Here is a 23,577-nt window from a genome sequence, read left to right as displayed (position 1 = left end):
AGTCTTGGGGGTAAAAGTGAAAAACCATTATAAAACTACCTTTCTAATACATAGAAGTCCACAAGATTTGAAAAAGAGAATAACACTGAAGTGGAGAGACAGTGTGACTTGGGTATCTCTAGAACATTAGAGCAAGTAGTGTCAGTGAATATGGATCGAGTACCCAGGAGAGACATCACAAGTGAAAATTACTGATTTCTGTCAGGGGTGACAATTCTGAGGATGCAGGCAGATATGTCAACACCTCATAGAAGAAAGTCAAAGTGAGAAAAGAGGAAATATCAAAGACATCAAAGTAATACCTAACAAGTGGCATTCACCTCTAATCTTATTCACCATTCTATTTAATGACTAAGAATATGCTTGATACCTAGCAACTTTCCTAAAATGTATTCGATTTTTTAAGTTGGTTTATTTAACAAACATGATTAAGTACCTTCTATTCACTAAGCATTTTAGTAGTGGCAATTTCTCAGCAGTAATGGCACACAGAGTCTTACATTAAGGAAAGTTACCTGGTTGCGTTAGAGGTGAATGTTCTTTGCTTTGTTAATAATTGCTCTTCATCTTCTCTCTCATTTGGGACTAAAGACTTAGAGTTTGTCCCAGATCATTGACACTAAATATACCAAGTGTTGTTCACTGACAACAACAGGACCAATCTTTTGTAAAAAACATCATTTCCCTGCTGAAATCTCATTTTTGCTTTTAGTGGCATCAGGAATAAGAAGAGGGATTTAAGATAGTGTCGTTAAACTGAATAGAAGGAATGTGGGATAGTTCAATGGTACAAAGCTTGTCTTTCATGCATAAGACACTTTGTTCAATTCCTAGCACTGCCAAAACAATCAAAAACAATGAACTGAATAGATTTAAATGATAAATACAGAATGTACATTCTTGTACATGCTTTAAAGATGAAATTTTTAAAATAAGCTGAAACCCAATGCAGGCAGAGGCCCATTTAATTCTCTCATTTATTTTTCATTCATGTATCATTACTTTTTTGGAACATTGGCCATTATTTCTAAATCATACATATAATATATTTCTAATTGAAGGATGATATTTTCCCCCATAATCACAAAGCAAAATGATTCTCAGCAACATGCTTAAAGATTTACATCTTTTTTTTTGAGTTAGAAATTAATAACTAACACAGAATCATTTTAAAGTGTATTATTCAGTGGCATTTGGAGATTGGGAAATCTTATGCTAACACTGGCTGTGACTAGTTTCAATAATTTTCATTATCCTAGAAGAGTTCCTCATAACCTGTTAAGCAATTCATTCTCCTATCCTTTCCCAAATCCTGTACAACTGTAGCAATTGCTGATCTTGTTTTTTGTCTCAATAGTTTTACCTGATCTGCATATTTCATATAAAAGTAATCATACAATATGTGATCTTTTGTATCTGACTTCTTTTCTTTAGTGTGTCTTCAAAGTTCATCATCTCAGTGTTTCATTCATTGTAAAAATGCATAAAATACAGCAATTTGTTTATAAATTTATCTCCAATAGATACTTAGATTGTTTCCACCATTTTTTAGTGTGCCTAGGACTGCAATGAATATTCTTGAATAAGAATGTTTCTGAGCACCTATTTCCTTTTCAGTATTGGTGCTGTACCATAATATCTAAGACTTGGTGATATGTAAAGAACAGAAGCTAGTTTCTCACCCTTTTGTAATCTGGGAAGTCCAAGATTAAAATACCAGTAACTGATGAGGGTTTTTTGACTTCCTTGCACGGTGGAAGGTGAAAGTGAAAAACAGACTGAATCTATTCCCAAGACCTTTTGATAGCAGTGTTAATCTACACATGAAGGCAGAAACCTCACTTCTTCTACCTCCCTCAAAGCCCCCTCCTCCAAAATCTGCTGCTTTGATAGTGGAGTGGCTCAAGTGGTAGAATTACCTGCCCACCAAATCTGGTGCATTGAGGGTTTCTAATATATGAATTTTGGGGAAATGTCAGTTAGGTATCCTAAGAGTGGAATCACTGAGTTAAATGGTAATTTTATGTTTAATGTTTTGAAAAAACATCATTTTTCACAGTGACTAAGTGATTTTCCATTTTCAATAGTAATATACCAGAGTTTCTATTTCTCCACATCCTCATCAACACTTGTAATTCTTCTTATTTCTTTAATTATAGCCATTAATGGGTGTGAAGTAGTTTTTGTGGTATTGATTTGTATTTCTTTAGTAACAATGATGTCGAATATCTTTTCATGTGATTGTTGGATATTTGTGTATGTTCTTTGGAGACATATCAAGCCCTATGCCATTTTTAAATCAGGTTCATTTAGGTCATTTTTATCTTTTTATTTTTGAATTATTTTGGGAGGTATACTTTATCTATGTATCCACATCTCTATACATGTGTCAAATATTTTCTCATTCTGTAGATTAACTATTTTGGTAATATGCTTTCATATATAATTTTTGAAGCCCACTTCACCTATTATTTCTTATTTGGCTGCTCCTGCTTTTGGTGTCAATTCTAAGAATACCTTGATAGTTGCCAAGTGATGTTTTACCTTTATGTTTTCATCTAGTAGTTTTGTAGAATTAGTCCTTATGTTTAGGTCATTGGCCCATATTTGAGTTAGTTTATGAATAAGAAATGTCATTGTTGGAAAGTTTGTCCACCCAGATTCATGCACTGGAAATCTACTCCCCAACGTCAACAGAATTTATAGAGAGGACTTTTAGCAAGTGATTTGGTTGCAAAGCTAATTCATTCATTGATTAAGTGATTAATGAATTAATGGAAAATTGCCAAGATGGTTTTTTTATAAAGGCAAGTTTCTTGCTTGAATGTTCTGGTTTGCATTACAATGTCCCCTACCCTGCTATGATGAGCAAGAAAGCTCTCATACTCAGCAGAAGCCAAGAAGATGCAAGTGTCTTCTACTCTCTTGCCTCCAGAACCATGAACTACATAAGACTCTTTCTTTATAAATTTCTCAGTCTGTGATCTTCACTTAGTGCAAAGAAAAAAAGAAAGTAAGACATCGAATGAAATAGAGGTCTAAATTCATTCTTTTGCATGCAAGCTATTGTCTCTGCAAAATTTGGTGAAGATTTATAATTTTGGACTTAGGGGGATACTTTTAAACTATGACAACTATAACTGCTATTTAGAATATATATCAAATAGCAGTTTATAATACAAAATAAGAATTAATTTAGGGGATTTCTCTGCTTTTAAACTATAGCATTGTTTAAAATGCTAGATTTGAAAACAATTATATAAGTAAACAATTATATAAGTAAAATTATTTCATCAAACAAATAATAACCAATTAATATCCAAAAGAAAAGACAGTCTCTGGGAACAACAATAAGTTGAAAGAGATGCTAACCAATACTTACAATAAATGCTCTTGCATTCCTACCATACACTACTAGGCAGATGTCGAAAAGGGCATTGAATAAATATCTTAAGTTTTACAGCAGTAAGATATCATATGATAAGCACTTCTCAGGCATGCTAATAGCAGATGGCTCATGATTTTATTAGGACTAGACCTATTATTTTAAAGACAAATGCCTCTTTAAAGTATTTTCAAATTATTCATGTTTGTGTTCGGATATACTATATAGCCAGGATTAAAATTTTGTGAGACTGAAAGGACTTTTATTAAGGACAGTAAGAGAAGGGAGGCTTAATGAACTGCCAAAGGGCTTAAAAAAATAATTTACTGTGTATAGATACCACATTTTCTTAATCCATTCGTCAGTGGTGGGGCATCTTGGCTGTTTCCATAACTTGGCTATTGTGAATAGTGCCGCAATAAACATGGGTGTGCAGATGCCTCTGGAATAACCTGTGTCACAGTCTTTTGGGTATATCCTCAAGAGTGGTATTGCTGGATCAAATGGTAGATCGATGTCCAGCTTTTTAACTAGCCTCCAAATTTTTTTCCAGAGTGGTTGTACTAGTTTACATTCCCACCAGCAGTGTAAGAGGGTTCCTTTTTCCCCTCATCCTCGCCGACACCTGTTGGTGGTGGTGTTGCTGATGATGGCTATTCTAACAGGGGTGAGGTAGAATTTTATGCAGCCATGAAGAAGAACGGAATGTTATCATTTGCCGGTAAATGGGTGGAATTGGAGAACATCATTCTGAGTGAGGTTAGCCTGGCCCAAAAGACCAAAAATCATATGTTCTCCCTCATATGTGGACATTAGATCAAGGGCAAACACAACAATGGGATTAGACTATGAGCACATGATAAAAGCGAGAGCACACAAGGGAGGGGTGAGGATAGATAAGACACCTAAAAAATTAGCTAGCATTTGTTGCCCTTAATGCAGAGAAACTAAAGCAGATACCTTAAAAGCAACTGAGGCCAATAGGAAAAGGGGAACAGGTACTAGAGAAAAGGTTACATCAAAAAGAATTAACCTAGAAGGTAACACCCACACACAGGAAATCAATGTGAGTCAACTCCCTATATAGCTGTCCTTATCTCAACCAGCAAAAATCCTTGTTCCTTCCTATTATTGCTTATACTCTCTCTACAACAAAATTAGAAATAAGGGAAAAATAGTTTCTGCTGGGTATTGAGGGGGTGGGGGGTAGAGGGAGGGGGCAGAATGGGTGGTAAGGGAGAGGGTGGGGGCAGAGGGGAGAAATGATCCAAGCCTTGTTTGCACATATGAATAATAAAAGAAAAAAAAGAATTTATTAATCCTGGTATCAAAATTCAATGTCCTTTCTTGATAAAAGCTCTGATGAAACTAGGACTAGAAGGACTGTGCCTCAACATAATAAAGACTCTATATGACAAACATTGTCAACATCATACTAAATGTGGCAAAACTGAAATCATTTGTTCTAAAGACAGGAATAAGGCAAGGTTGCCTACTCTTATTCAATATAGTTTTGAAATCCCTAGCAACAGCACTAAAACAGGAAAAAAATAAAAGGAATTCAAATATGAAAGGAGGAAATCAAATTATCCTATTTGCAGATGATGAAATTTCCATGAAAAAATACTCCTAGAGAAAATGACTGCTTTGCAAGTGTGAAAACCTGAGTTCAAACCCTTGTCACAAATAAAAGAAAATCTCCAAGCATCATAAACACTCTCAGCAATGTAACAGGATACAAATTCCATATATGGAAATCAGCATCTTTTCTATATATCAACCATGAACAGACTCATACAGAATTTAGGAAAACAAATCTTTTTACTATAGTCTCAAAAACATAAATAAAGTATGTAGGCATAAACTTAACAAAGGAAGTGAAACACCTCTGTGGTGAAAAGTATGATCTTTTAAAGAAAGAATTGAAGGAAATCTCAGAAGATAGAAAGATCTCCTATCCTTATGGATAGACAGAATTAATATTGCAAAAATGGCTATACTACTAAAAAAAACTCCATGTTCAATGCAATCCTTATCAGAATTCCAATGATATTCCTCAGAGAGACTGAAAAATATCAACCTTAAAGTTCATCTGGATGCACAAAATATTGTTGAGTGAGTAAGACAATACTGAGCAAAAAGATCAATGTTGGAGGTATCACAATGCCTGACTTCCGACTACACTAAAGAGACACAGAAACAAAAACAAAATCATACTGGCACAAAAACAGACACAAAGACCAATGGAACAAAATAGAAGACCCAGGCAAATGTCCACATACCTACAGTAACTTAATTTTTGACAAAGGTACTCAAAACTTACATTGGAGAAAAGACAGCTTCTTCAATAAATGGTGATGGGAAAACTGGATATATGTACGTAGAAGACTGAAAATACAGCCATGTTTTTCATCCTGTATAAACAACAATTCAAAATGGATCAAAGATCTTAACATAGGTTTGAAACTGAAACTGCTTCAAGAGCATAGGGAATCACTGGAACATATAGGCATAGGCAATAACTTCTTAAATAGAACTCTGATGACTCTGCAGTTAAGAGATAGGATTGATAAATGGGAATACATGAAACTAAATGCCTGTGCACAGCAGAGGAAGCAGTAACTAGACTAAAGATACTGTCCACAGATGGGACAGCCATATATCTGACAAGGGATTAATAGCCAGAATATACAGTGAGTTCAAAATACTCTTATAAATTGTTGGTGTAAATTCGTATAACTAGGAAAACAACTATGAAAAGCAGTATGAAGGCTCCTCAAAAAACTAAAAATAAAACTAACATATTATCCAGCAATACCACTCTTAAGCATATATCTGAAGTTTGTCAGTCAGGATATAATACAGACACTTTTACACCCATGTTTATTGCAGCATTATTCACAGTAACCAAGATATGTAAATAGCCCAGACACCCCACAACTGATGAATGGAATAAGAAAATATGGTACATATATTCAATGGAATATTAGCTAACCATAAAAAATGAAATTTTGGTGTTCACTAGTAAATGGATGGAACTGGAGATCATCATGTTAAGTGAAGTAAGCCAGGTTCAGAAAGAAGTTTGCATATTTTCTCTATATGTGGAAGATAGATCCAACAACAAATACAGACATTATCACATAAGCATAACTGTGCAGAACATTTCCAAAAGTGAGACTGATAGAGGAGACTTCAGGTTGGGGAAAAGCATGAAAAAACGTGAATAATATTGAAAAACATCACATTGATGTAGGAACAAGACACAAGGATATGCACTGAAAACTGTTGAACAATGCAGGGCAGAGGAAATAAGATAAGGAAGAGTAGAAAAAGGGGTTTTGCTGACTAATGTACAATATATGTACAGGTAAAATACCAAGTCAAAACCTCAATGTACAATGAACAGACACTTAAAGGGCAGGAATTAGTGAGGGTAACAGCAGAAGGGAGAGAGAAAATGAAGAGAATAATGAAGGGTGAATATGGTTGAGGTATTTTCTATACATGAATATGCAATATTGAAACCTGTTGAAATCATTTGAAGAAGAGGAGTGGGGCAAGAGGAAGATTGATGCCCAAGAGGGCATGAACCAAACTGGGGTACGATGTGTAAATGTGTGTGGAAATGTCACAAGGAACCCCCCTATGTAACTCTCATATATTAATAAAAATGATTTTTAAAACAAATTCAAGTATCAAAACATTTTAATAGAAAGATGGTTCAAATTGAATTAAAATGTAAATAAAATTAAAAAAAATATTGGCTGCATATTTTTTAGTTGAAGTGAACTTAAAAATAAAAGCATGCTATGAACTGTTCACATTTTAAAAATTAATAATTCTATCATCAATGAGCCATCAATAATGAAGAAAATCCCAGAACATCCTCTCTTCTGTGGTTAAAATCCAGATATTCTTGTAGCCTTGAGAGTAGACCTCTTAACATATAGTAGACATCTGAATGCATTGTTGTTTTCTTTATGTCTTTCTTATCTATATCATCTCTTCACTGAGGGCTTTTGTGACCACAAATTTCCAAACACTCTCTCCAGTTTTATTTAACCCCACAGTATTTTTTACCATCTGAGATATACAGTACACTTAAAAATAAACAAAAAACTTCCTATTTTGGAATAATTTAAAATTTATAGAAAAGTTGCAAAAAATAGTTCTTCTTTGTTAAAATCCTCAAGAGGTCCTTCGTTAAAACAAAGAACTATGACTCCACATTAGTCACTAAACTACAGACTATTCAGATCTTTCTCAGTTGTACATTAATAAATTTCTTTCTGTTCCGCCATCCAGACCAGGATACCACATCACATTCAGGATCATATCTTTCTTATTCACTTCCATGTGTGATAATTTCTCATGATTTTGATTATTGGGAAAAGATTTAGTCATTTTTTAAAATGTCTTGTAATCTGGGTTTTTCTAATGTTTCTTTATGATTATATGGTAATAGGTCTGGGGAAGAATATTAAGAAGGTGCAATATTTTTTCTGCCTCATTAAAAAGCCATACATGAGAGCAATAAGATTTAGCACTGATGATGCTAACTTTAAACATGTGTGGTTGTGGATTCTCATATATGTCTTCAATGTAGTGTCACTATTTTCACCTTTTCACACTCCATTAAAGCTTCTACATCAAGCCCATAATCAGGATACACAACAGTAGTTCGAGTGGTTTCAGACATCTGTAAGAAAAATGTGTCTCTGCTCCTCTGTTTATCTATTTATTTAATTATTTATGGCAATTGTAGCATTGTATTGTATTTTTAGGATTATACTGCAATACTAGTATTTATTTTGTTGCAGACTTTGTCTGAGCTTTGGGGCTCTTTTACGTTGGCACCTATGGCTGTGCCTTTAACATTCTGTCATTCATTTGTGGATTTATTTTTGTTTACATTCTTGTTTGCTATTTAGTTAGCACTTCTTTATATTCCAGCAATATAAGATACTACAGGCTCATATTGGATATCCTTTGTCCCATATCTACAATTGCCAAGAAACTGTCTCATTATGTAGCTTACTATTTCACTAGTTTATTTGCTTTTTCTCTATTTCCATATACTAAAATATATATTCAATGTAAATGGTATTTCTGGGTTTTGTAGCTGGTGCATTCTCAGTGCTAAACACAACACTTGAAACATAAACGGTATTCAATAATAATATAAATGTTGAATGAACAGAAAGAAAATTAAGCTTTTCCTACTCAAATTCATCAGAACCATAATTTTAAAATGCTTTTTATGATTCTCCAAAAAATCTGACCACAAAACATAGACCATCCTTTCTCATATTTTGCTTTTATTCTTTTTAAATATGAATGCTATGCTAAAACAATACAGCTAATAGCTAGTCTGGTTGATACCATTAAAAATCATCCATGAATTATAATATGCCTTTCTTCTTTGTGAGCTAAACAAAGACTATTTTACATATCTCTCCATGTATAATATGACATAGTATTTTCTTGAACTGTCTATCATAATTTTTATTGCTTTGATGAAACAAAAGAGGTTATAATAGAAATCATTATCACACACCTATTTAAGTTAAATGCATAATTGTTTTTTGAACCTCAAATGAAAATAGGAAGAAAACAAGAGGAGAAAATGTGGCAAACAGGAGCAGAAGAAATGGTTGATCTTAAATTCCATGTAAATTTCCTTATTTTTCATTTCTCCATGTTACATGGTTCTTATCTATTAGCTTTGGTCATTCTGACCATTTTCCTTCAAATGTTTGGGAACCATTCACATTAAGGATATGTCACAGTATCATGTTTTGCCCTTCTCTGAAACTCTATAAAGTACTAATTGAATGTCTTTCAAAGTCATATCAGCCGATGCAGTTTAATCTCTTTAATTATGCAATACTAGGTTTACTGTTAGAAATAGATCAAAAATAACTATAAAAATTGAGAAGTCACTAAAATGGAAAACTTATTTATCAATGCAATGTTGTTACTTTGGCACAAATTTCCTGATTGTATCAGAGCCCGTCATGCTCCAGAGGGGTTTATTTTCGATGGTGGAGATGAAATATATGATAGAAATTGATATAAAGAGATAAATTGCAATACCAGAAAATGCTGATTCCAAAATTGCTTTTCAGTTGCAGTTTTCACACTCTATACTTAATCTCTTAATGTAAAAGTGCCTTAGTCATTTGTGGTTTGATTTCTTCCAGTAAATACTTGCATTGCTCATAAACACATGAAATTTTGTCAATATTTTAGACTTGGGTTGTGCTTTATGGTGATAAGTGATCCTTTAAAATTGAGAGAATTAGAAATATTCTAAAAGGTAACCAGAATTTTTAGAATTTGAAATAATTGTTTTAAAAGGAAATGATTTATTGATCATTCTTTGATTTGTGAATAGCTCAATTTCTGGATTGAAAAATGCACTGATTCAAATATAATGAGTGACTAAACATACATAGGTTCTCTCTTCTAAGTTTGGTATTGATGTTGCTTGCTAGGAAAACTGTTGTTTTCTAACTTCCCCTGACCAATACAACATTAATAAGATATGAGATAAGTTGATTCTTTCAGTTCACAAATGCAACATCAGTGACTGACAAAGCTGGTGAAAGATTTTAACAATGTTGCCCATTGACCACATCACTGTGTTCTCAAGTGCATGAACAAGCACAAGTCGTATAAAACAAGTGTTACTATACATAAACGTGATTGCCCCACTCCTTTCCCCTCCCTTCTTCTCTTCCTTCCTTCTTTCTTTTCTTCCTTACTCCTGTTTTTCTTCATTTCTCCCTTTTTAAACATATGGGTATTCTTTGTGTTCCTGCCACACTACATACAGTTGTATTTCATGTCTACTTCCCTATTTCTTCTACTTTGCTTCTATACTGCAAGCATCAGCATAAAACAAATTTAAAAAAAAAACTTGAAATAATGATAATTAAAATATTCATCATCATTGAAATAATAAACTGGTTTACCTCAAATTCTGATCATTCCTGAATAGTAAGAATGCTTTTTCATTTTCTATGAAACTTGATGCTATTTATTCTTTTCAAGACTTTCTATCTTTATACTTAGAAACTACTTTTGCTTAAAAACAGTGACTCCACAGTTGGACCAACAAGATAACATCTTTGCCTTCATTTTTCATGTGTCTTCATCTAAAAACTTTACATAAACAAGTTAATCATTCATGGTGTATCTGTCAAAAATCTGGTTATACCTGACTTGTCTCATCCAACTTCAAGGCTGAAGACACAAAGATGCTGTCAACTTTTACAATGTCCGATTCCAGATCCCCAACAGGGCACCTGAAGCTCTCATTGTCCTAAATCTACAGTCACCTTGTGCTACAGGAACCGTGGTCTTCACAGACAGATCTACACCTTACATGATGCACACAAGTACTTAAGAATTTGTCCACAACTGCCATGCATATCGATACCTTTCAGAAAGGCACAGAGCTCTACTCTAAGAAATAACTTTTCCTTTACAAAATCATTTTATAAAGAAATTCAAATGGCCAAAAAACACATGAAACAATGCTCACCATATCTAGTCATTAAGGAAATGGAAATCAAAACCACACTAAGATTCCACCTCACCCCTGTTAGAATAGCCATCATCAAAGACACCACCAACAACATGTGTAGGCGAGGATGTGGAGAAAAAGGAACCCTTGTACACTGCTGGTTGGAATGCAAGCTGGTGCAACCACTCTGGAAAAAAATTTGGAGACTTCTTAAAAATCTACACATAGACCTGCCATATGATCCAACAATCCCATCCTAGGGATATACCCAAAGGAATGCAACACAGATTACTCCAGAGGCACCTGCACACCCATGTTTATTATAGCACTATGCACAATAGCCAAGTTATGGAAACAGCCAAGATGCCCCACTACTGATGAATGGATCAAGAAAATGTGGTACTTGTATACAATGGAATTTTACTCAACCATGAAGAAGAATGAAATCTTATCATTTGCAGGTAAATAGATGGAAGTGGAGAACATCATTCTGAGCGAGGTCAGCCAGGATCAGAAGACCAAAAATCGTATGTTCTCCCTCATATGCGGACTTTAGATCTAGGGCAAATGCGGCAATGTAGTTGGACTTGGATCACAAGACAAGGGGAGAGCACATACGGAAGGTATAGGAACAGGTAGAAAATCCAAAACATGAAAGCATTTGATGTCCCCACTCCATAGGAACTAATACAGAGACCTTAAAATGACAGGTTATCATGAACAGGGGATCAGGAACCAATGTAAAGATCAGTTAGAGTTGAATCAACATGGGTTGTAACACATGGGTGCATGAAAGCAACAGTAGGAATCTCTCTCTATAGCTATCCTTAACTCAACTAGCAAAAATGCTTTGTCTTCCTTATTATTCTTATGTCTTTTCTTCAACAAAATCAGTGAAAAGGGCAGAATGGGACCTGCTTGGAACTGAGGGGGGAAGGTGGGGAAGGGTGGGGGGGGCAGGGTGGAGAAATGACCCGAACAATGTATGCACATGTGAATAAATGAACAACAACAACAAAAAAAAAAAATCATCTTATAAAACAATACAAGCAATAGAATTTTTAAACAAGTGTAGAAAGCAGAAGAAAGCAGAAACAGGGAGAATATAATCTCAGAAAATTCCATTCTGGGAGTGAAGATGAAACAACCGAAGCAGAAGATTCTTCTTCCAGGAGAAACATTGTCTCCATGTCTATATTTTCTGGCTTTTGTTTCATCTTTCCTGTAAGTGGTGAAGCTGCTATGAGAGAATCTCTCCAGTTTTGGCCAAAGCTACACAAAATAATTTTTTCATTTCTCTATATATTTCTCCATGCGGGAGAGCATTATGACTCACAGCCAAGCTTTATGGCTGGAGGATCCAGTAGTGGGCTCAGTTAATATAATTATTAAACTTCTTTTGTGACTGAATTTCTTTTCAGATTTTTGACTTTGCTAGCTAACACAGTGGGCTCCTTTCCTTTAATTCAGTAAAGTAGGTCCACACATCCTGTGATGCTTATGACTAGTCTGTACCATTTTATTTTGCAGTTAATTCTGTTCTGAATTCAACTCTTAAACAAATATCTTCTAAGTAAATGCCAGAAACTTAGGAGAAAAACAGCACAGAGAATACAATCTTTGATTCCCCTGTTAATGATGTCCAAGAAGGTACATGGAAGGTTAAACAAATATTGAGCAAGCAAGTTTATCAAATGAAATGTTATCCTTAGGCTTAATAGAGTATTTTTAAACTAAGGCTAATAAAGTTGAATTTTCAAACGGAGAGTTAGCTCATGCCTCTAATACTAATTACTTAGGATGCAAAGATGGAGAAGATTACAGCTCAAGGGCAGCTGGAGGAAAAAGTTAGGAAGACTCCATCTCAACAAACAAGACAAACATGGTGGCACACACATATCATTCCAGCTACCTAGGTGGCATAAACAGGAGAATTGTGGTCAGAGGCTTACCCTAGACAAAACATGAAACCCTATCTGTGAACTAAAGCAAAAATGGCTAGGGTGTAGCTCAAGTGGTAGGGCATCTGTCTACTGAGCATGAGGCCATGAGTTCAAAACCTAGTACTGCCAAAAAAGGGGAAAAATTATGTTTTTATCATCTTATTTTTGTTTGTACACAGACTGAAAATCTTATCCATTAAACACTTTTAGGTCTGTTTAGTCAAACCTCTTGACTAAATTATTGTGCTTTTGCAAGTTATAAACATAAGGAAATACCATTTATCTCCTAACTATGACTAGAAATCTGTCTGATATAAACATTGCAAAGCACATACCATAGCATGCACTGGTTACAAATAAATATACACCAGTTAGAAGTCTTGTCTGGCTCACCTTTTGAAGACACTCAAGATATGTTTGAATCCTGTCAAGTGAAAAGTAGAGATAGTAGAAAAAAAAAAAGTGACCACAACACTGTTCTCGATTCTTCTGCTGTAAATTAAATTGACAAAACTAACAGGTAACCAAGGGAAGAACATATATATTAATTTAATGTAAGTTTTAAAAGACACTGAAATCTTTGTAAGGAAACTGAAGATACAAAGAATTATTTTAGACTAAGCATTTCTATACTAGCTAGGTTTAATGAATACTACAAGTTCATGTACAAATGGAAAAGGACAGTGTAAGCTAAGAGAATTAACTGCAGAAAATATAGCAGTCCCTGTTTGGACTGTTTACCATCTCTCTATTTTAGTTGATAAATTCCTTTCTTCTTGATGTAGGACAGGCATTTCTCACATGAGGATCTTACAACCTGCTACAGGAAGGTAACTCCCTTCCTTCTTCCTCCTGCTGCTGCTCAAATTTTTTCAAGTTCAAATGTTTAATATAACAAGGTACCTAACTTGGGGGTGACACTCATGAAAATAAAGAAACCAACATCAAAATTGAATTATGTGCAAAAATTATGATCTTGAAATAGAATTTTTAAAATTATAACAAAACTTAAAGTGACTTTTATGGCAAATAGTAGGAAAAAAATCAATTCAATGCCAAAATAAAAACAAAAAGTTAAACAGTATTAAATGGTGATAATCTAAGTCTATTAAAAAAAGCAATAAATTAGAGAAGAATCTGTCATAATACAAGAAAGGCAGTTTCCTGGTAACTGATAGTGTTGAAATGAAAATTTCAGGAACAAGCCATGATAATAACCAATATAAATAGGTTAAATACATTTATAAAACTCTGACAATCCACAGGAGGATCTTCTCTACTGTGCCTTATGCATTTGACAAAATGTGCTTTTAAGTTCTTATTAACATACTTATGCTAAATAGATGACAAAGTATTGAGTAAAGTAGACTGCCTTACCACTTCTTCACTTCTTTTCTCATGTATCTCAGGAGGGAAATTTAAAATCAAAGAATTGATTCTTCTGCCTGAAATGGACCCACACCAGGTATTTGTAAGGGAGGGGAATATTCTGTATTGCAGCACCACTGCTTTTCTTAGGGTGGAAGTAGTAGCCCTCTATATTGACATGAAGTATGGGAATTAGAAATTAAAAGGAGCCAGGATTTCAATTAGAAGGAATTCTTGAACAAGAGGCACAGGCTTCAAAGCCTGTCTCCTGTCTAGTGACATATAGAAGTATGTTTTCTATGTTTTTAAGGCATTAGGTATGTAAAATATTTCAAAAAGGAGAATTCTGTGGAATGTTTATAAACTTACATGCAACAAATGTTTATGAGCTAAAATCAGAAGAGACAGATATTTTTGGTTGCAGTGGCACTTGCCTTGCAAACACACCTACTCAGCAGTATGAGGCAGAATGACTAGCATTCCAGGTCAATCTGGACAACATGGTAAGACCCCATCTCAAAGAAAAAAAAAAAACTCTGTGTGAAAATGCAGAACCTCCAGAGTATATTAGTTCGTGTTTATTTGCTTTTGTGGGAAGTAAAAATAAGGGAAAACAGACTACAGGGAATTTACATTATTAAATTTTTTCCTTTGATATAAAAGTCTTTAAAAATGTACAAACATGAAGTTACCTGAATCTTTTTGCCTGGTCTCAGAGAAACTAACATATACTGTATACTTTGTATATTAAAATAGGAGGCACACATTATTCTTAATATCATGACAGGCACCTCACAGAAGACATTACATATACAAATTCATTTAACACTTCTGATAATCCTATAAGGAAATTAGATAAATACCTAGAATCAATTGAGGTAAAATTGATGGGAGGGTGGGATTAATTGCCCAGGGAAATTATTCAGTGTGTGGAAATCTTTTTTTTTCCATTGATACATCTTATAATACCTTAACATGTGAAAAATCAGTAATTAAATAGATGATGTAGAGAGAATATTAAATTGATATTTTAAAGTGAATATTCCTTGAAGATGAAGTAAAATAGGCAAAGGTGAAGTAGGCTAGGTTAGGGACAGTCTGGAACTGCTCCCCCTCTTGGCTCAAGGTCTCCTCCCTTTAGCCCACAGGTGAGAGGAGCTAGGTGATGTCTTATTGTCTCCAAACCTCCCAGTTCAAGGTGGTATAAAAAGGACCTACCAAAAGACTCTGGTCCTTCTTCCCTTCCATCATCTGGCAGAATGGGTGACTCCCCTTCCCTCTATAAAGTTATTCTACCCCACCCACCCACATGTTCTGCTTGGATTATTCCACTTGGAATGCAAGGACCAAGATCTTCTGAAAATACCATTTGCTGATAACATTTCTGGCAAGCTAGCCAGGGGGATCAGAGATATGCTATCTTTGCTAATTGTTTTTATTCTTTTACCATCCTCTGGTTCCATGCCTCACCACCTGATATTTCACAGAAAACAAAACACCACCCACAGCTTGGGTGGTATGGGACCCTCAGGTTGGGACATCCATCCAAAGCTCAGGACTCACTTGGAGCCCCAGCGCAGATGGGCTGCCCCTTGATTGACAGGATGCAACATTTACCTGCAGACTCATGAGCTCCCAGGAACACACCAAGTCACCAAGTTCACATCCAAGTTCCTTGGTCTTGCCCTGGGTGATGGACTACATTAAAGCTAGCTGCTCCTTCCCTAAACTTACCTTCCCTAACCCTTAATCCCTTCCCCTATTCCTTCCTTTGCTGCAGTTTGGGAGATCATACTCCAAGGCCTCTAACTCCCTACATGATCAGGGACAATTAGAAATGCCCCCACCATTCAGGCTGATCTCTGCCCCCACCTCTTCTTTCTCTTCTCTTTTTCCTTTCTCCCCTAATTGACTGTTTAAAGAGAACAAACAAGAGGCACACCTCAATCAGCCCATCTGGTCATAGGCTCTTTTTTTGAAAAAAAGAAAAGAAACTGGCACCTGAGGGGCTGACTGACACCTGCCCTGGAAAAGCACGGCTGCTCAGGAGCACAGAGAGATGCACAACAGGGAGACTGCTACCTGCGAGTTGGAGGACTTGCATGTCCCTTGAACTCAACCTCAGGGGACATAAAAATGTAGGTGTTTAGACCTGTCAGGGAATGCACTTGAGCAGTAATGGGATGAAAGCTATACCACCCCATCTTGAATGCTACATCCTGACCACCAACAGCATCTGAGGATGGATATGTGCACATGGTCTCTTAGCCCATTCCTCAGGACAGATGCACACATTTTCCCAGTCAGACTCTCCAGGCAGATGGAAGTCCTGCATCCAGAGACTGGAAGATTCAGCTCAGATGACCAGAGCAGGTCACCACTCGAGCAGTCCTTCAGCTCCTTCTCTCAGACCTACATGTCGCACAGGTCTGTCCTTGCTTTGCAGGCTGGTCTGGAAGCCACACCTAGCCAACCACATGGTGCTGATTCGAGAAGGTAACCCCCAGTGATCCTGACCCCTGAGGCAGCAACAGAAGCAGCAGCATGTGTGCTTCAGTATTTACAGCTGTAGCTACAGCAAGAAAATGGACTATAGCACCTGCACACACACATGTGCACACTTGGGCCTCCTGCCTGAGCTGGCAGCCTAGGCCCAGCAGCCTCCAACTGCAAGACTACCAGTGACTGGGCTGGCTAAAAGAGGGAATGCAAAGGCATGGCAGCTCTACCACCAGTGGGAAGGCCAAGGAAGCTTGGGGCACTGGAGACAAGGTAGACAATGGCTCAGCAGCCCACCAGGACCATGTGTGCTCTCCCCAGCCACACCTTGCATGGACACTCAACATCATGACAATGATGGTGACAGGAAGAGGTACATGCTCCCAAGTCCTGGGTCCATAGCACCCACTAGAGGGAACATAAAAAAAGGGGGCACTGCCTCTGGTGACCAAGTTCATGCACCTGGCCAAACAGCCTTCTTCCTATCTGCAACCTGCTCTGTCTTCCTCATCTGACCCACTTGCTTGCCCTCCTACCTGCCATGCCCGTCTATCCTAGACACCCCACCCCAATTCTCACACATGCTATCCTTCTCCCATCTACAGAGAGTTGAGAAAACACTCACCCAGAGGTCAGATTCTCTTGCTCCAGAGGTACACGCCACGGGCCTACCTGCAAATGGTTGGCACCATTTGGGATTAATGGGACTAAAGTCCATGTTCTAGAGATTTTCCCAAGTCTCTTTCTTTTAAGGAAACTAATATAGCCTGACAACAGGACTCTAGCAATGGGACACCTGCATAACAAGTAAGGCCATGGTTTCAAATCCCATGGTAGTGCAATCCTATCCTATGGTGTACTTCTTTGATCTTCGTGTTTTCCTCACTCTGATAATAATTCTGTTAGCATTCAGGAAGCCTCATGCAGGGGTAGAGAGAATGACCCTTAGGAGAATGGCTGACTTGCAAGACTGGGGTACTGTGCCACTTGTTGCTCTAGAAACATCTGGCAGAAACAGGTCAGAGGGACCTGTGTTGAGTTTTCATAGACACATGGGGGATGGATGTTCCACTTATCTTGGAAGCTCTCATTTTTCTCTCTTCTAAAGAGTTAATTTCCTCCTTCCTCTTTCCCTCTCTCTCTCCACAGGCTGACATGGAATTAGCCAACTCATTTCCAACAGATTCTCTACTTGGCTGTATCCTTTAGTACTGGGAATGCTCTTACCATGCTAACCTAAAAAAAGGAATGTTTTATTCATTTCTTTAACAAGGTTTTGCCACAACATCAACTGGAACTAAAAGGTGATGTGAAAATGGGAGTCTTAATTATGACACCATCTTGCAGTTAGAACAGTATTACAAAAATTGAGAGAGATGGTCAAAGATTCCATCCATACAAGCCTTTACGGCCTATATCAAAACTCAACCCTCTGTAGGATGTTTGCTAGACCCCAAAAAAAACTTAAGAAAAGAGACATAGTCATCCTTGATAATTGTCTATTATGAGGAGCATCACATGTCTCAAAAAGAAAACCACCCATTGCCTCTCCCTTATACACCTAACTGTGAGCTGACATTGCCTCCACTCCAAACACCTCCCCCAACTCCAGTGCCAATGAATATGCCACACACTTGAAATGGGAACTCTTACTTAGAAGCTCTTTAAACAGTGCTCCCATTACAGGAAGTGCCAGTGTCCTTCACTGTAAATGATATCCAACAGTGTAGAGAAGAATTGGGGAGTATACTGAGGACCCTGATAAATTGATGATTGAGTTTCAGACCCTGGGATTAGGGTTTGATCTCTCTTGGAGGGACATTAAATTCCTCCTGCCCCATCCGTTGCACTCCTACAGAAAGGGAAATAATTCTTGCTACTGCCTGCGGAGAGGCTAATTTGGTGTTTGCTAAGAATCCCATAGGTCAAAAGCCAGGAGATGCCACTGTCCCAACAACTGAGCCTCACTGGGTTTGCAACACCCCAGGAGGAATGCAGACGAGGGCCCACATTTTTGAAGCCATCCTTTGTGGAATGAAATTAGGAGCCACAAAGCCTGTAAATTTCAGTAAGGTCAAAGGAGTCATCCAAAAGCAAGAGGAGAACCCTAAAGCCTTCTATGATAGACTAGAGAAAGCCTTCAGAAAGTATACTATACTTGATCCTGAGTCTGTTGTAGGGTTAAATCACCATTTTCTCAATCAATTGGCTTCATGCATTAGACTTCAGAAGTTAAATCTGCAATCTCTAACGAAAAAAACTCACCTGGTAGATACTGTCCTTCAGGTCTATAGCCATTGTGATCTGGAAGTAGAGAGGAGGGAACAGAGTAAGGAAAAAATGCAAGTTAAACATATTACTGCTGCAATTGGGGACACTCCCAATGCCCAAAGACATCCTCAAACAAAAAGACTAGAAAGCTATCCTGCTTCAAGTTCAAGAAGCCGGGGCACATGGCAAGGAGTTTCCCAGAGCCACCCAAGGACACTGTCATGAATGCTGTGAAACAGGAAGTTACTAATGACACTGTAGGATGGATTGTCCCCACTCCAAGAGAGGGCCATGACCAGTTGAAACTCTGGGTGTATTTATTGAAGCTTCATATGACTGAGGAGGCCTGGGGTGCTCTCAACAGCCCCCACCTAAGCTTGTCATCACTTATGAGGAAACTTGGGTGGCTTTGGAAGTCTTGGGTAAATAAATTCTATTCCTTATTCATATGGCTGCACATTACTCTGTTCTCCTGTTTTTGCAGGTTAGTCTTCCTCTCAGACTTGATTGTAGTGGGAGTTGATGTGGAAAATATCAAATCAGAAACTTCACTCCTCCCCTTCCTTGCCATATTGAAACTCAGTTTTTTATACATAGATATATCTTAGTCCCTAGTTGCCCCACCCCACTCTTGGGCCAGGACATAATGAAAAAGTTGAATGTGGTCCTGGTAATGGACCATTTGCTGGGACTCCTAATGCTTCAAAAAGGACCCAACAGAGTTCATAAAATTTCTTTAGAGGTGGACCAACAATAGGTATTACAACCAATTAAAAAAATTATAGAATATGGATCTTTAAAACATTTCCAATCTCTGTGTAATACTTCTGTCTTACCTGTAATAAAACCAACAGCAAATTATAGGATGGTACAGGATCTGCTATTGGTAAACATAGCTGTGGTTCCCATTCACCCTGTAGTGGCTGATCCATATACCATCCTATCTCAAATACCTGAATATAGTAAATGGTTTATACTTTTGAACTTAAAGTATGCCTTCTTTAGCATGCCTCTGCACCAAGACTCCCAATATGTCTTTGGTTTTGAGTGGGAAGATCCCATTATAAGGGAAAGATAACAGTAAACCTGGACAGTACTGACCCAGGGATTTCAAGATAGCCCTCACTTGTTTGCCAGGGCATTGGGAAAGGATTTAAAAGGCCTTCAGATTAAGAAAGAGAGACTTCTTCAATATGTAGATGACCTCCTGATGTGCAGCCCAACTCAGGATATATCCAATGCCAACACTGTTAGGTTCTTAATTTCTTAGCTGGTAGGGGATATGAAGTCTCAAAAAACAAGACCCAAATCTCCCTTCAGGAAGTCTGCTATTTAGGTTACATCCTTACCCCTGGGGCCCAGAGAATGTCCACTGAAAGAGTAGAGGACATCTGTACCCTAGGAGTACCACTGACTCAACACCAACTCAGTTCATTTTAGTGAGTGGCAGGGTTCTACCAGATCTGGATACCCAACTTTGGAGTCATAGCAAAGCCTCTATAGGAGGCCACAAAGGGACCAGAAAATGAGCCTTTTAAATGGACTGGAGAAACGAATCATGTCTATAAAATGCTGAAAAAGGTCCTCATTAGGCCTCAGCTTTAGAGATTCTCAATTTAGTAAAACCCTTAGTACTATACATGCCAGAGAAAAAGGAAATTGCTGTGGGAGTCTTCCAAAAATTAGGAACAAACAGAAACACATCCAGTAGCCTACCTCTCAAGGAAACTAGGTGGGACAGACAGCCTTAGGTTGGCCAGGCTGTATAAGAGGGAAAGCTGCTACTTTCCTGTTAGTGGAGGAGGCAAGAAGTTCACCTGGGACAACCGCTAGAAGTTCTAACTCCCCACCATGCAAGAGCCACCCTAGAATTAAAAACTCACTTGTGGAGGTACAAGGAAAGGCTAACTAACTACTAATCCATTCTTTTGTAATCCCCAAAAGTGACCATAAAGAATTGTAATATCTCAAATCCTGCATCTTTGCTGCCTTCTGAACTAATGACAAAGCACATTTGTGAGCAGGTGATTAGACATATTAGTGCCAGAAGACTGGACCTGACAGATCAGCCACTCCTCAAACCTGAAACTGAATGATTTGCTGATAGAAGTAGTTTTGTATAAATGGAGAGCAAAAGACAGGGTATGGAGAGGTGAGTCATAAAGAAGTCTAGAGGTACGGCCCTTGCCAGCAGGGATTCCTATCCAAAAGTCTGAACTAATAAGTTTAATTAGAGCTCTAACTCTGGAGAAGGGAAAAAGGCTCCATAACTATACTGACTCCAAGTCTGCCTTACTGGTATTACATACTCGTGCAGCTATATGGAGGGAAAGAGGACTCCTCTCTGGGAGGGAATCCCCAATAAGACATAGAAAGGAAATTCTCCAATTATTAGAGTCTATCCACCTACCAAAGGAAATGGCAGTGATCCACTGCCAGGGACATCAAAGAAACCTAACTCTGGTGACACAGAGAAATAACCAGGCAGATCAAAAGGCTAAACAAGCAGCTCCACAGCCTCTAGCTACCCTGCCAGCCTCCATCCTGACTTTCTTTCCCCCAAAAGAAACCTGGATATCCTAAATATACTCCTGATAAGGAAAGAGAGGCAGCACAGAAGAGAGGACATAAAGAGGGAGCTTGGTGGCATGTGAACGGAAAACTAGTGTTGCCCAAAAAACCCAATGAAAAGTAATAAAATCTATATGTGACACTTTCCACTTGTGGAAGATGCAACCAAGGAGCTAATAAGCAGGCTGTTTGTGAGGACCAAAATAAGGTTTACAGTAAAACAGTTCTGCTGGGGCTGCTCCCTATGCTCTTATAGCAATTCTGCTCCTAAGCTTCCCCCACTGGTTGAACCAATCTGGAGGTGAGACTCTTACCTGGGAGAGGATCAGCAGGTAGATTTCACTTACATGCTACTTTGCCAAGGTTATAAACAGTTGTTAATTTTTATAGATACCGTCACAGGGTAGATTGAAATCTTTCCGACTCAAAAGAAAAGAGCTTCCAAAGTGGCAAAGTCTCTTCCAAAATAAATTATTCCTAGGTTTGGACTAACCCAAACACTCCAAAGTGATAATGAACCAACTTTTATCTTGCAGGTCACCCAGGATGTTGCCCAGGCCTTAGGAATTAAACACCATTTACATTCAGCTTGGAGACCTCAGTCTACCACTAAGGTAGGAAGGGCCAAACAATCAAATGAATCATGATTAAACTTTGCCAAGAGACCTCTGGAAAATGGATCCAGCTTTTGCCTACAGCCTTACTAAGAATTAGAAATGCTCCAATTGCCAAGATCTCTAGTAGCCCTTTTGAAATGCTCTAACAACTTACTAACAGACCCTAGGACTCACAGTCTTTTAAAATATATAGTGGACCTATGGACATTTCAACAAGCAATCAAAAAACTGGGAAACAAGGTCCTACCTGCCCCAAAGAAAGGGATAAAACTCCAAATAGGACTGGGAGAACGGGTGCTAATTAAGTACTGGAAAGAAGCAGCCCTGGCTGACCAGTTCCATCCCAAATGCAAGGGCCCTTATTCAGTGATCTTGGCCACACCTATGACTGTTAAAGTGCAAGGAAATAATAGTTAGATTTACCTTTCTAGGGTAAAGTGTGCAACAGAGGAATATGTTTCCAACCAAGCACGGCCTGGGGATACTTACTCCTGTGAGCCAATATAAGATTTAAAGCTCATGTTTCAGAGGAACCAAAAGACTTCAATTTAAATAATTAGTATAAGCTCTAATATGGATTATTCAGCTGTATTTGTACCTCTCTCAGCCCCATTTCCCATGTACCACCATTCTGCTTACTGCAGAAACTTGGGACACTTCTTTTAGGCATTTTGCCTTATTCTCTTCCTGGGACTAATACCTGGCTTTGGCCAGTCCCTGAGTATTCATCAAATCATACCCATCCACTAACCACCCCAAGTCTTGTGCCTCTAAGTCTGACTAAAACCACTGAGGTTATTTTGTACAAAACACTACCCAAGTGGGCAAATAAAAATAATGGATTCACATATATGCTTTCAGTAAAATCCAACTTCTACACAAAACCACAGGAAATATTTTCCCTGTGCAAAACCAGTTTCTATCAATGTACACTCCCTAAATGGACTAACTCATATGGTCCGGTATGCACACCCCATGATAAAGACATTGCCCTAAACCATCAATCCTTTACTGCCCCAATTACAACAGCAGTTCAAATCAGGAGGGCCATTTGACTTACCTCCCTTTTAATTAGGCCAAAAAACAGCTACCAAAACCAACACCAATAATAAATTGAGTCTAGGTGCATCTCTCCTTTATTACCAAAAATTATTTAAAAAATTTCCTAGTAACCAAAAAAAATTATTAAAAGCTATAGGCACACATTAAAATCAGATAAACACTCTAAAGGTTGCTGCTTTTCAAAATAAAAGAAAATTAGACCTTCTGACATCCAAAGAAACTAGCCAAATCTGGCAACAATCTTTGGACTTTTGGAAAGTATCATTTGAAAGTTGGGATCAGTCCCCCAGCGTAATGCAGTTGAGAGGGCCCCTTATGCTTCTCCTT

Source organism: Castor canadensis, chromosome 9 (genome assembly GCF_047511655.1).
Source record: "Castor canadensis chromosome 9, mCasCan1.hap1v2, whole genome shotgun sequence".
Classification (NCBI taxonomy): domain Eukaryota; kingdom Metazoa; phylum Chordata; class Mammalia; order Rodentia; family Castoridae; genus Castor; species Castor canadensis.
This window is presented reverse-complemented; position numbering follows the sequence as displayed.